Raw genomic sequence first — 15,446 nt, 5'->3', positions numbered from 1 at the left:
CAGCGGTCGCCGTGATAAAGGGGAGGTGGGCGGGCTCAGGGAAGACGCGGGCAGGAGTATGGAGGGGTGCGAGGCTTGCTGCCCGGCTCGGGCAAGGCACTATGCCGCATAATGAATGCGGGTGAACCTGAAAAGACAAGGACACGAAAAACACAAGAAACACAATAAATACAACAGTATCCACTAACTCACTAGCGCAGATGCCAGGAGCGCGTGAGTGAGAATTAACAAACTGAACCTGTCGGCAGAGTCGAGCGCGAGGCTCGAACTCTGCTGCTGGGGTGTAGAGGAGGCGAGTCTGATCTGGCGGAGCTGCCGGGGAACGTGCTGCCTGGCCGAGATCAGGTCAACAAATGCACTCCCCCGCAGCGGTCACCATGATAAAGGGGAGGTGGGCGGGCTCAGGGAAGACGTGTGAAGACGCAGGCGGGAGTATGGAGGGGGGCGGAGCTTGCTGCCCGGCTCAGGCAAGGCGCTACGGCGCTTAATGAATGCGGGCAAACCTGAAGACAAAAGTACACGAAAAACACAAGAAACACAAGAAATACAACAGTATCCACTAACTTACTAGCGCAGATGCCAGGAGCGCGTGAGTGAGGATTATCGAACTGAACCTGTCGGCAGAGTCGAGTGCGAGGCTCGAACTCTGCTGCTGGGGTGTAGAGGAGGCAAGTCTGATCTGGCGGAGCTGGTGGGGAACGTGCTGCCTGGCCGAGGTCAGGTCAGCACATGCGCTCCCCGGGAGCGGTCACCGTGATAAAGGGGAGGTGGGCGGGCTCAGGGAAGATGCGGGAAGACGCGGGCGGGAGTATGGAGGGGGCGGGGCTTGCTTCCAGGCTCGGGCAAGGCGCTACGGCGCTTAATGAATGCGGGCAAACCTGAAGACAAAAGTACACGAAAAACACAAGAAACACAAGAAATACAACAGTATCCACTAACTTACTAGCGCAGATGCCAGGAGCGCGTGAGGGAGGATTATCGAACTGAACCTGTCGGCAGAGTCGAGTGCGAGGCTCGAACTCTGCTGCTGGGATGTAGAGGAGGCAAGTCTGATCTGGCGGAGCTGGTGGGGAACGTGCTGCCTGGCCGAGGTCAGGTCAGCACATGCTCTCCCCCGCAGCGGTCACCGTGATAAAGGGGAGGTGGGCGGGCTCAGGGAAGATGCGGGAAGATGCGGGCGGGAGTATGGAGGGGGGCAGGGCTTGCTGCCCGGCTCGGGCAAGGCGCTACAGCGCTTAATGAATGCGAACGAACCTGAAAAGAAAAGTACACGAAAAACACAAGAAACACAAGAAATACAACAGTATCCACTAACTCACTAGCGCAGATGTCAGGAGGACGTGAGTGAGGATTAACGAACTGAACCTGTCGGCAGAGTCGAGCGCGAGGCTCGAACTCTGCTGCTGGGGTGTAGAGGAGGCGAGTCTGATCTGGCGGAGCTGCCGGGGACCGTGCTGCCTGGCTGAGGTCAGGTTAGCACATGCGCTCCCCCGCAGCTGTCGGCGTGATAAAGGGGAGGTGGGCGGGCTCAGGGAAGACGCGGGAAGATGCGGGTGGGAGTATGGAGGGGGACGGGGCTTGCTGCCCGGCTCGGGCAAGGCGCTACAGCGCTTAATGAATGCGGGCGAACCTGAAAAGAAAAGTAAACGAAAAACACAAGAAACACAAGAAATACAACAGTATCCACTAACTCACTAGCGCAGATGTCAGGAGGACGTGAGTGAGGATTAACGAACTGAACCTGTCGGCAGAGTCGAGCGCGAGGCTCGAACTCTGCTGCTGGGGTGTAGAGGAGGCGAGTCTGATCTGGCGGAGCTGCCGGGGACCGTGCTGCCTGGCTGAGGTCAGGTCAGCACATGCGCTCCCCCGCAGCTGTCAGCGTGATAAAGGGGAGGTGGGCGGGCTCAGGGAAGACGCGGGAAGACGCGGGTGGGAGTATGGAGGGGGACGGGGCTTGCTGCCCGGCTCGGGCAAGGCGCTACAGCGCTTAATGAATGCGGGCGAACCTGAAAAGAAAAGTACACGAAAAACACAACAGTGGGGAAAGCGGAGGGGTAAAAATTACTGTGTGTGAAAATTACTATTCCCACTCCAGTGTATGCAACAGTAGGGTAAGTGCTGGATAACAAAAGGGTAAAATTTACTATTTCGAACTGAACATGTCTGCAGAGTCGAGCGCGAGGTTCGAACTCTGCTGTTGGGGTGTAGAGGGGCGAGTCTGATCTGGCAGAGCTGCCGGGGAACGTGCTGCCTGGCCGAGGTCAGGTCAGCACATGCGCTCCCCCGCAGCGGTTGCCGTGATAAAGGGGAGGTGGGCGGGCTCAGGGAAGATGCGGGAAGACGTGGGCGGGAGTATGGAGGGGGACGCGGCTTGCTGCCCGGCTCGGGCAAGGTGCTATGGCAGTTAATGAATGCGGGCGAACCTGAAAAGAAAAGTACACGAAAAACACAACAGTGGGGAAAGCGGAGGGGTAAAAATTACTGTGTGTGAAAATTACTATTCCCACTACAGTGTATGCAACAGTAGGGTAAGTGCTGGATAACAAAGGGGTAAAATTTACTATTTCCACTCCAGTGAGTGCAACAGTTGGAAAAGTGCTAGATAGCGGAGGGGTTAAAATTACTATTCCCTCTTCACTACGGTACCGATTCCGATCCTGTATTTTTTTTCCCGTACGACTCGTATCCATATTTTTTTACGTACGAATTGTACAAGTACCGTACAAACAGTGAAGTACGATTCGTACAGGAAAAATACATACGAATCGCCTGGGGAAAAGTCTACGAGACGTCCCCGGACAGTTTTACGTATTAGTCGTAAAACTGAAGTCCGAGCGCACAAGTCCGATCCGTACCGGCGTTCCGAATACACAAGCGTATGGAAAATGTCCCGTACGCAGCGAACTTTGTACGACCCCTACCCGGGTACACTTGTGCCCGGGGTACGTGCCGTACCCCCAACCCCGTATGTAGGCGCCATACCCCCACCCCAGCCCTGTATGTACGCACCGTACTCCCACCCCCGTATGTACACGCCGTACCCCCACCCCAGCCCCGTATGTACGCGCCGTACCCCCAGCCCCATATGTACGTGCCCTACCCCCACCCCAGCCCCATATGTACGCGCCATACCCCCAGCCCCGTATGTACGCGCCGTACCCCCACCCCAGCCCCGTATGTACGTGCCCTACCACCAGCCCCATATGTACGCGCTGTACCCCCACCCCAGCCCCGTATGTATGTGCCGTACCCCCAACCCCGTATGTACGTACCATACCCCCACCCCAGCCCGGTATGTACATGCCGTACCCCCGCAGCGGTCACCATGATAAAGGGGAGGTGGGCGGGCTCAGGGAAGACGTGTGAAGACGCAGGCGGGAGTATGGAGGGGGGCGGAGCTTGCTGCCCGGCTCAGGCAAGGCGCTACGGCGCTTAATGAATGCGGGCAAACCTGAAGACAAAAGTACACGAAAAACACAAGAAACACAAGAAATACAACAGTATCCACTAACTTACTAGCGCAGATGCCAGGAGCGCGTGAGTGAGGATTATCGAACTGAACCTGTCGGCAGAGTCGAGTGCGAGGCTCGAACTCTGCTGCTGGGGTGTAGAGGAGGCAAGTCTGATCTGGCGGAGCTGGTGGGGAACGTGCTGCCTGGCCGAGGTCAGGTCAGCACATGCGCTCCCCGGCAGCGGTCACCGTGATAAAGGGGAGGTGGGCGGGCTCAGGGAAGATGCGGGAAGACGCGGGCGGGAGTATGGAGGGGGCGGGGCTTGCTTCCAGGCTCGGGCAAGGCGCTACGGCGCTTAATGAATGCGGGCAAACCTGAAGACAAAAGTACACGAAAAACACAAGAAACACAAGAAATACAACAGTATCCACTAACTTACTAGCGCAGATGCCAGGAGCGCGTGAGGGAGGATTATCGAACTGAACCTGTCGGCAGAGTCGAGTGCGAGGCTCGAACTCTGCTGCTGGGGTGTAGAGGAGGCAAGTCTGATCTGGCGGAGCTGGTGGGGAACGTGCTGCCTGGCCGAGGTCAGGTCAGCACATGCGCTCCCCCGCAGCGGTCACCGTGATAAAGGGGAGGTGGGCGGGCTCAGGGAAGATGCGGGAAGATGCGGGCGGGAGTATGGAGGGGGGCAGGGCTTGCTGCCCGGCTCGGGCAAGGCGCTACAGCGCTTAATGAATGCGAACGAACCTGAAAAGAAAAGTACACGAAAAACACAAGAAACACAAGAAATACAACAGTATCCACTAACTCACTAGCGCAGATGTCAGGAGGACGTGAGTGAGGATTAACGAACTGAACCTGTCGGCAGAGTCGAGCGCGAGGCTCGAACTCTGCTGCTGGGGTGTAGAGGAGGCGAGTCTGATCTGGCGGAGCTGCCGGGGACCGTGCTGCCTGGCTGAGGTCAGGTTAGCACATGCGCTCCCCCGCAGCTGTCGGCGTGATAAAGGGGAGGTGGGCGGGCTCAGGGAAGACGCGGGAAGACGCGGGTGGGAGTATGGAGGGGGACGGGGCTTGCTGCCCGGCTCGGGCAAGGCGCTACAGCGCTTAATGAATGCGGGCGAACCTGAAAAGAAAAGTACACGAAAAACACAAGAAACACAAGAAATACAACAGTATCCACTAACTCACTAGCGCAGATGCCAGGAGCGCGTGAGTGAGGATTAACGAACTGAACATGTCTGCAGAGTCGAGCGCGAGGTTCGAACTCTGCTGTTGGGGTGTAGAGGGGGCGAGTCTGATCTGGCAGAGCTGCCGGGGAACGTGCTGCCTGGCCGAGGTCAGGTCAGCACATGCGCTCCCCCGCAGCGGTTGCCGTGATAAAGGGGAGGTGGGCGGGCTCAGGGAAGATGCGGGAAGACGTGGGCGGGAGTATGGAGGGGGACGCGGCTTGCTGCCCGGCTCGGGCAAGGTGCTATGGCAGTTAATGAATGCGGGCGAACCTGAAAAGAAAAGTACACGAAAAACACAACAGTGGGGAAAGCGGAGGGGTAAAAATTACTGTGTGTGAAAATTACTATTCCCACTCCAGTGTATGCAACAGTAGGGTAAGTGCTGGATAACAAAGGGGTAAAATTTACTATTTCCACTCCAGTGAGTGCAACAGTTTGAAAAGTGCTAGATAGCGGAGGGGTTAAAATTACTATTCCCTCTTCACTATGGTACCGATTCCGATCCTGTATTTTTTTTCCCGTACGACTCGTATCCATATTTTTTTACGTACGAATTGTACAAGTACCGTACAAACAGTGAAGTACGATTCGTACAGGAAAAATACATACAAATCGCCTGGGGAAAAGTCTACGAGACGTCCCCGGACAGTTTTACGTATGAGTCGTAAAACTGAAGTCCGAGCGCACAAGTCCGATCCGTACCGGCGTTCCGAATACACAAGCGTATGGAAAATGTCCCGTACGCAGCGAACTTTGTACGACCCCTACCCGGGTACACTTGTGCCCGGGGTACGTGCCGTACCCCCAGCCCCGTATGTAGGCGCCATACCCCCACCCCAGCCCTGTATGTACGCACCGTACTCCCACCCCCGTATGTACACGCCGTACCCCCACCCCAGCCCCGTATGTACGCGCCGTACCCCCAGCCCCATATGTACGTGCCCTACCCCCACCCCAGCCCCATATGTACGCGCCATACCCCCAGCCCCGTATGTACGCGCCGTACCCCCACCCCAGCCCCGTATGTACGTGCCCTACCACCAGCCCCATATGTACGCGCTGTACCCCCACCCCAGCCCCGTATGTATGTGCCGTACCCCCAACCCCGTATGTACGTACCATACCCCCACCCCAGCCCGGTATGTACATGCCGTACCCCCACCCCAGCCCCGTATTTACGCGCCATACCCCCACCCCTGTATGTACGCGCTGGGGGTACGGCGCGTACATACGGGGCTGGGGGTACGGCACGTACATACGGGGGTGGGGGGTACGGTCCGTACATATTCAATGTTGGGGTACACACTGTACATGATGACACATACGAGGTGGGTGATGGTGTGTACGTCGCATAGCGGGCCCCCTTTTCCTCGTGCATCACGGCGTACTTAGCTTTTCTGGCACTTTTTGGCTCCCGTAAAAATATAGCCATGCGGGGTGCTCTGGGTACGAAACGTACTTGCTGGTCTGTAAAACGCTGCCTGACTCCGTGCGGACATCGCGTACGCGCTGTCCAGGATCGGAATTGTATGTAGTTTTTTAGCCGTTCGGTGTTTTTTACGATTCGTACGGAAATGGTATTTCTGTACGAATCGTACTTGCTGGTTTGTACAGTGGAATTCCCGGGTACGAGTCGTACAGAGAAAACGCTTCGTATGACCATTTGTACCCAGGTTTTACAGGATCGGAATCGGCACCTTTGTGTAACAGTAGGGAAAGTGATGGATAGCGGACGGGTAAACATTTCTATTCACACTCCAGTGAGTGCAAAAGTAGGGAAAGTGCTGCATAGCGGAGGGGTAAAAATTACTATTGCCACTCCAGAGACTGCACAGTAGGGAAAGTGTTGGATAGTGCAGGGGTAAAAATTACTATTCCCACTCCAGTGAGTGCAACAGTAGGGAAAGTGATGGATAGCGGAGGGGTAAAGATTTCTATTTGCACTTCAGTGAGTGCAACAGTAGGTAAAGTGCTGGACAGTGGAGGGGTAAAAATTACTTTTCCCACTCCAGTGAGTGCAACAAAAGGGAAAGTGCTGGATAGCTGAGGGGTAAGAACTACTATTCCCACTCCGAAGACTGCAACAGTAGGGAAAGTGCTGGATAGCGGAGGGGTAAAAATTTCTATTCCCACTCCAGTGAGTGCAACAGTAGGGAAAGTGTTGGATAGTGGAGTGTTAAAATTACTATGGGTAAAAATTACTTTTCCCAATCCAGTGTATGCAACAGTAGGGAAAGTGCTGGATAGCAGAGGGGTGAAAATTACTATTCCCGCTTCAATGAATACAACAGTAGGAAAAGTGATGGAAAGCGGAGGGGTAACATTTACTATTACCATTCCAGAGAGTGCAACAGTAGGGAAAGTGTTGGATAGTGGAGGGGTAAAAATAACTATTCCCACTTCAGTGTGTGCAAGAGTACGGAAAGTGCTTGATAGCGGAGGGGTAAAAACTACTATTCCCACTCCAGTGAGTGCAACAGTACGGAAAGTGTATGATAGCGGAGGGGTAAAAATTATTATTCCCACTCCAGAGAGTGCAACAGTAGGGAACGTGCTGCATAGTGGAGGGGTAAACATTACTATTCCCACTCCAAAGAATGCAACAGGAGGGAAAGTGTTGGATAGCGGAGGTGTAAAAATTATTATTCCCACAGAACAAAATTCAAATTTAAAAACAAACAAAATATCAACTACAATACAAAGTATAATAGAAAACCCAAAAACATAAAATATATAAAAAAATAAAAATTAACAAAACATAAAAATATTTTTAATGTAGCAAAAATCTAAAATTGACATAACAATATTAATTTCTAAAATGTAACAATTAATTTACAAATTGATAAATATTTTGCTATAGAAATTAATCTTAATCAACAAATAAAAAAATACATAAGTGTAATAATTATTGTCCTACCCTATAACACCAAACAATTCACAGCACACATCTAACTTAAACATAAAAGTCTACCTCCATAATTAACACGATTAATTATCAATTCAAAAAATATTAATAATCATAAAACACATATAAATATGTAAACATTAATGTACAAACCAAAAGGTACAGCTATTGAACCTAAATCCCCAAGCAAAATAAACACTAAACAATTACCAAGAATATTTATCAATTAATAAATGACTATTAATGATCAAGTAATGATTAGTTAATTTAAACTAAATTACTTTACACCCTCTACCCCAATAAACACCAAAACACACGCATAAAAATATTTACACAATTTCCATAACTAATTTTACATTAATAAATTAATATCAATCAACAACAAATCATTAAATAATTTTAAGGAACTTACTTCACACCATTTACCACTAAAAAAACTAAAAACTCACACATCACAATTATTACACAATTGGCATATTTAAATTTTAATGATTAATAATCATTACTTAACAAATAATTAATTCATTATAAATAAATTACCTCCCACCATATTCCCTTATAAATACCACCATCAATTTCGTAAAACAATACACAATTAACATAATTAATTAACAATTAATTAATTAATACCATTTAACAAGAAAAATATAAATAATTATTAATAAATTAAATCACACAATTAAAACTATAAAATAAAATTAATTAAATATTATATGAAAAATATTAATGCATGTGTTAAAATTAAATTACTTCCCAACCCACTCCCCTATCAACCCACAACCTGCTCCTAAATAAATAACACAATCAACATAATTACCAATTAATTAATAATAATTAACAACCAATGAATAAATAATTAATAATAAATGAATTCCCACAATTAACAATATAAAATATAAAATAAATAAATATTAATTAAGAAACAAATATTAATACATTAATGATAATTAAATTACTTCTCACCCTACTCCGCTATCAACCCACAACCCACTCCTAATAAACATTACACAATTAACATAACTACCAATTAATTAATAATAATTAACAACTAATTATTAAATAATTATTAATTAATTAATTCCCACAATTAACAATATAAAACATAAAATAAAAACATATTAATTCATAAACTATATTAATAGATTCATTATAATTAAATTACTTCCCACCCTATTCCCCTATAATCCGACAACCCGCTACGGAATTGAAACACTAAATTTAATTAAAATAAAATTTAAAACTTCTAAAAATGTAACACATATATTAAAAAACAAATGCAATACTTGGCCAAAAAATAGAGCACATACATTTAAAAACATAACACTAACTAAAAAAATGATATTTTTTATAACTTTATTTTTGCAAACGATATTAATGACTTTGATATTTTAGAAAACAATATTTGTTATCTGAAACTCGATTTTCTTGACCACGATATTCTTGCAGTAGATATTTATGTATCTCGATATTTTGCACTCGATATTAGTGCATGTCGACATTTCCTACTCAGGGGCCGATTCCGATCCGGGTCAGAAAGCACTCCGACCAAGTCGGATCTGGAGTGTTTTCCGACCGAGCCGGACCCCTACAGTCCAACTGAGCGAGCACGATGCGGCCGTAGGCTGTCGGACTCGATTCGGTCGGACTCCCATAGAAGTCAATGGGAGCCGGTCATACGACGCGTACATGCACTCCCATTGCCTGAATGGGTACGTCTCGAACAAGTGCACCCCCTACAGTGGGTACGCGTCAGTGCCATCTGCGCCGTACATGCCTGTGTTGGGGAGACCCATAGGTCTCCCCCTGTGTCCGAGTCGACGGGCTGCAGGTGTCAGGGGTCCAACGCGGACCCACGAAGTCTGACTCCGGGTGCTTTTGTCTGGCTCGCACAGGCTTTCCAACGCGTGCATCGTACTGGCTTGGTTGAAAATCGCATCCATTGCACGCCACGGTTAGCTTCCGACCGAGACATACAGAACGGTTTGGACCCAGAAACGACTCGGTCGGTGAATCTCACGTAGCTCTCATCTTACTTGCTCGCTCGTACAGCTGTACGAGTCGGCCAAAAAACACGCATACGGCTCATAGTTTTTCCGGCCGGATCGCGTTTGGTGCCCTTCCGACCCGGATCGGAATCAGCCCCTCAATATTCTGACTCTTTGCTGGGACCACAAAGCAAGTCGTGGCCTGCAGAGTTCTTCCATTTTACTCTAGCAAGCTCATTGTTTTTGCAGTCTCTAGATATCTATTTTCCGTGAGATAAAATGTCTCACTACTAGCTGCTTGAAAGGATACTGCCATTGATAGGCCGTTATGTGATCTTCATATGTATGTGGCAGCCAGGCTGACACTTCAACAAACCCTTAATATTAATGCAGCAGTTTGCTGAGAGCATTGATGTCTTTAAATAAAATGATGGACCTATAACGTGACCTCTGTAAATCAATGCTCACTGTCTTAATTTGAATGCTCCCCTTGTATTTTTATGATGATGGATAGCATTTTATTGACTTTGTTTCACTACTTTTAACATATTTATATGATGTTTGTGGGCTTGTTTGTATTCTTCTTGTAAAACTTATTAGGGCACAATGACTTATGTCTTTTTAAATGTATTTATTTGTATGCTTTTTTTATGGTGTGTTGCTGAAGTAAAGAGTATCGAACGAACAAGGTGCCCTGCCGTCTCTCGAAGACACATCAATTTTTGCTCAATTAAAATCATTCCATTGGTTTTCCCATCTACATTGGGATGCTCTTCCTTGTGATTTGAGGGTGACATCCATATTAAAGATGTCAGCTCTGCGCTGAAAAACTTAGATAAAATTGCATTGACTCCTTTTACTAATAAACAATTCATTTTTAGTCCAGAAATTCGCCAAAAATGCTCTAGATCACTTTGATAACTGTTTAGTTTAATCAATTCTTTCAAATTCAAGGACAAGAGTCTGATTGAATTGATGACAAGATGTTTCTTGTTTGACAACTTTAATTGGAAACCGCATAGAAGAATGATTTTCTAAATGAAAAAGTCTTTGCAGAATCACACATAAATGTATCCCAAATAAGGTGCCGATTCCGATCCTGGAAAAATCTTCCCCGTATGAATCGTGTCCGGATTTTTTTCCGTACGAATCGTACAAGTACGATTCGCATGGAAAAAAATACATACGAATCGCATTGGGAAAATTCCCCCACACGTACTCGGGTCGGAAAAAGTGTCTGACACGTCCCCGGACGATTTTACGTACGAATCGGAAAACTGAAGTCCGAGCGCGCAAGTACGATCCGTCCCGTCCGTCCGATTGTACAACCGTATGGAAAAAACTCCGCACGGAGCGAACTTCAATAGCAACCATGGAGACATGTGCCCGCATACGTGCCGTCCCCCCACCAGCCCCCCGTATGTATGCGCCGTCCCCCCCAGCCCCTCGTATGTACGCGCCATCCCCCCTCAGCCCCCCGTATGTACGCGCCGTCCCCCCCCAGCCCCCCGTATGTACGCGCCGAACACCCCCCAGCCCCCCATATGTACGCGCCGAACAACCCCCCAGCCCCCCGTATGTACGCACCGAACCCCCCCAGCCCCCCGTATGTACGCGCCGAACACCCCCAGCCCCCCGTATGTACGCGCCAAACAACCCCCAGCCCCCCGTATATACGCGCCGAACACCCCCCCAGGCCGCGGATGGATTCGCTGTACCCCCAGCCCCCCCGCAGATGGACGCGCCATACCCCCACCCCACCAGTGTATGTACGGAGCATACCCCCACCCCACCCATGTATGTACGGAGCGTACCCCCACCCGTGTATGTACGGAGCATACCCCCAGTGCTGGGGGTCCGCACCGTACATACACGGGTGGGGGTACGCTCCGTACATACACGGGTGGAGGTACGCTCCGTACATACACGGGTGGGGGTATGCTCTGTACATACACGGGTGGGGGTACGCTCCGTACATACACGGGTGGGGGTACGCTCCGTACCTACACGGGTGGGGGTACGCTCCGTACATACACAAGGGGGGCTGGGGGTATGCTGCATCCATCCACGGGGGGTCTGGGGGTACGGCACGTCCATCCACGGCCTGGGGGGGTGTTCGGTGCTTACATACGGGGGGCTGGAGGGTTGTTCGGAGCGTACATAGGGGGGGCTGGGGGGTGTTCGGTGTGTACATACGGGGGGCTGGGGGGTGTTCGGCGCGTACATACGGGGGGCTGGGGGGGGGTATGGTGCGTACCGGGCCCCCAATTCCGCTCGCATCGCGGCGTACTTCGCTTTTCCGGCACTTTTTGGGTGCCGTAAAAATATTGCCTTGCGGACTGCTGTCGGTTCGAATCGTACTTCCTGGTTCATGAAACGCAGCCTGAATGCGTCCCGACGTCACGTCGGCGCTGTCCCAGATCACATTGGTATGTATTTTTTCGGCGGTCGGTGTTTTTTACGATTCGTACGGAAATGGTGTTTCCGTGCGAATCGTACTTGCATGTTTGTAATGTTTTTTTCCCGGGTACGAGTCGGACGGAGAAAACGCTCCGACCGACGGTTCGTACCCGGTTTTCCCAGGATCGGAATCGGCACCTAAGTATTTTAATGCTATTTTCAGGACTGATAAAAGCCTATAGCCATACAGTAGAATTTGTCCATATCCTCTAAAGGTAATACTAGTTAAAGCAAGCTCTAGGCAAGCCATTTCAATTGAAGACTGTCCCACACTTAAATATATTTTCCATACGATAGATTAAATACAGTAATAATTTTACAGGACAGCAACTGAATGGGATTCAGAGACCTACAGTGCCACTGACTGAATGGGCGTGTATAATGGCAGTAGAAAAGGGAAAGGTCTAGCTCCACACCCCTCCATACTATCAAAACATTTGTTAAGCCAGAAACCGATTAAGGTGGCTTTAATAATTTTCCACTTGACATTGTTCATCCAGGGTAAATAATTGGATATAATCATCCCTAGGAAATTACAAGTTTTAACAACTTCCATATTAGACCCCTTGTAATACCACTGATTGAGATATGCTGCTTGACGCATCCATAATAAAAATGTTTCCTTTTTCCCAATAAAATGATCAATTTCTGAATAATTTGTTTGTATCTCTAGCTCTCTTGTGATGCCAATAAGGGTAAAAGACAGCAAAATTAAATCAGCATACATTAACCACGAGATTTCCCTAGAGCCCTACTTTGGAGTACAATGGTCTTAAGCAATTCCAGACAATCAGGCAAATATAAAGAAAATAAAGAAGGTAAAATGCAACTCTTCATATTAGACCATTTAGGAAAGTAATCTCAGGAGTGTATTCAGACTCTATGGGGCTGATTCCGATGTTGGCCTCTAAATCTCAGACCACTCGTCGGAGGCTTACCGATCGACATGGTAGGTTTACGGTCCGACAGCACAATTATGATGTAGTGATCGGAGTGACAGGTTTTTCATGTTGGATTTTTTGACATGAAAAACCAGTTGGAAAATGACTTTGGGGGCCCCTAGCAGGGCCCAAATCTCTCAGTGACCTCCGGTTGGGGGCCCGGGGGCACCTATGGTGCCCCCTTATTAATCCCTGCATCATGTGGCAGGCACCGTGAGATGCCTGCCATATGGTGCAGGGATTAACTGAAACTCCCATTTCTACATGGGAGGTTGTGCTGTGGCTGGTTTCCGACTGCAGCACAAGCTTCCATAGAGAAATTGGAGCTTGCAGTCGCATTGTAATTGTGGTGTCGAAATCACCGACCAGAGGTCGGTCGGTCCCGAGATCACAACAGTGTCAGGCGGACGTGAGTACGCTCGACATCGTAATCATGCCCTAAGTCTAGTAAAAGCCTTAGAACAAAAAAGAAAGCAGCCAGGGAATTTGAAGCTGCCCTGCGTGATATAGTCACTACAATAGATATAAGAGAAATTGTTGCCCACCTCAATAGTCAGCTGTCTGTTGACCATACGTTAGACACTTTTAGTACAAAAAATAGAGAGAGGCCACACAAAAGCTTAACAGAAAACACATTCAACAATAGATATTTGACATTGAATCAATGCTCATAGATCATCGTTGTAGAGATATTTCTTATGCTTTCTGGTGAGTTTTCATCAGGGCTGCAAACATTAAATATGTCTATAGGTGTTTGTTTGTTTTAACATAGATGTATATTTCTTTTTAATGCTTGCAGCCCTGATGAACCCTTTTTAAGGTGAAACGCGTGGGCAGCGATCCTTTGAAAACTCCCAATAAAGCATCAGAACTAACTTTAAAACGAAGATCCACGAGCATTGATTCAATGCCATATATCTAATGTTGTATGTGTTTTCTGGTACATTTTCGTGTTGCCTCTCTATATTTTTTTGTACTCTAGTAAAAACCTTTATTAATTTTCTGAATATAAATGTATCAATGGATGCAATAAGAAAAAATCCTGGTTAAATAATTTTTTGTCATAAAAGTGAGCAACCAGGTTCATCAAAAGCATTGCTAAAATCAACAAATTACACATAGCTTTACCTTTTGTACATTTACCTAATTTTCAGCAATCATTAAAGATAGAATATCCACTGTGGAACAGCCCTCCCTAAAACCACACTGTTCAATTGGGAAAAAGTCATTTAAGTTTACCCAGTTGGATAGTGTTTGCAAAAGACATTTGGCCATGAACTTTCCAATTACATTTAAAAATGGCAATAGGATGGTTACTCTTAGTATCACTCCTGCCCTCATTTTTTTAAAGTGAAATGGTGCAACTCTACATCCATGAATTAGGGACGCAGCTGGATTCTAGACAATAGTCAAATAGGTTTATCAGATATATTGCCCAAGACATGAGACTTTAGCATGCCCGTCGTAGTATCGTCTAGATCTGCTGCTCCGGATTGTTTCAACTCGTTAATCCTTTTAATCATTACTTCTGTTGACAAGTCTTCCCAAACAGTAAATGTGGGATAATTCATTTCTAAAGAAGGGCATTGATCATCAATAATGACATCTGACTTTTGTTGGACTTGGCCCTTTCTGCCAGGTCATCCACAAACCTTCTGCCTTCACCTTTCTGTTTTCTGAACCCATTTTGTGTTGGTTTTTATGACTCTGTGTACTTTATCTCTGCTAACCAGTGGTAAAGCTCTGATGCTCTCTCCTTTAAACATGGAGAAAATGGGTTACACTCAATTGACAGATTTCATTTATTTGTACCACTTCACTTGGGACTTACTACATGTACCCAGGGCCTGTAAATTAAATGCTACTAGTGGGTTTGCTGCCCTAATTGTGCCACACATTTAAGTAGATTTTAAACATCTCTCAGGACTGCTAAGCCTGGTTGTGCAGTGTTAAACTGTAATTTTGACCTGGCAAGTTAAACCTCTTTTTTAATACATATATAACTCACCCCTAAGGTAGGCCCTACACAGCCCAGAGGGCAGAGTGCAGTGTATTTAAAAGTTTGGACATGTACTTTCAAGTTTTACAAGTCCTGGTAGTGAAAAATTCCTACATTTTCTTTTCACTACTGTAGGAAAGTAGGATCGTCTTCTTATGGTTACCCCCACTTTTTACTTTATGTGATACTATTTTTGACTAGTCTGACTGGGATCCTGCTAATCAGGACCCCAGTCTATCTGCTTTCTCCCTAAACTGTTGTGTTAGGACCGAAGTAGTAGTGCAGATTGGATACTGGGGTACCCTTATCAGTCCCAGGTATATGATACCCATGTACCAAGGGCATAGTTACACCACAGGTCTCCCATGGGTTGAAGCATTCATTATGCCACCCATGAGAGACCATGCTAAATGGAACTACAGGCCTGCCATTGCCGCATGTGTAAGTCGGTGCATGCAACACTTACTAAAGA

General features: G+C 47.4%; 1 protein-coding gene across 1 annotated transcript in view; it reads right to left on the bottom strand.

Moving 5' to 3' along the window:
* The window catches only part of LOC146780373 (hydroperoxide isomerase ALOXE3-like), a 325,955-nt gene that overhangs the window by 276,257 nt on the left and 34,252 nt on the right, over positions 1 to 15,446 (bottom strand). The gene's annotated exons all lie outside the window — the stretch shown is intronic.

This window comes from Triturus cristatus, chromosome 12 (assembly GCF_964204655.1).
Source record: "Triturus cristatus chromosome 12, aTriCri1.1, whole genome shotgun sequence".
Lineage (NCBI taxonomy): Eukaryota > Metazoa > Chordata > Amphibia > Caudata > Salamandridae > Triturus > Triturus cristatus.
This window is presented reverse-complemented; position numbering and strand designations above follow the sequence as displayed.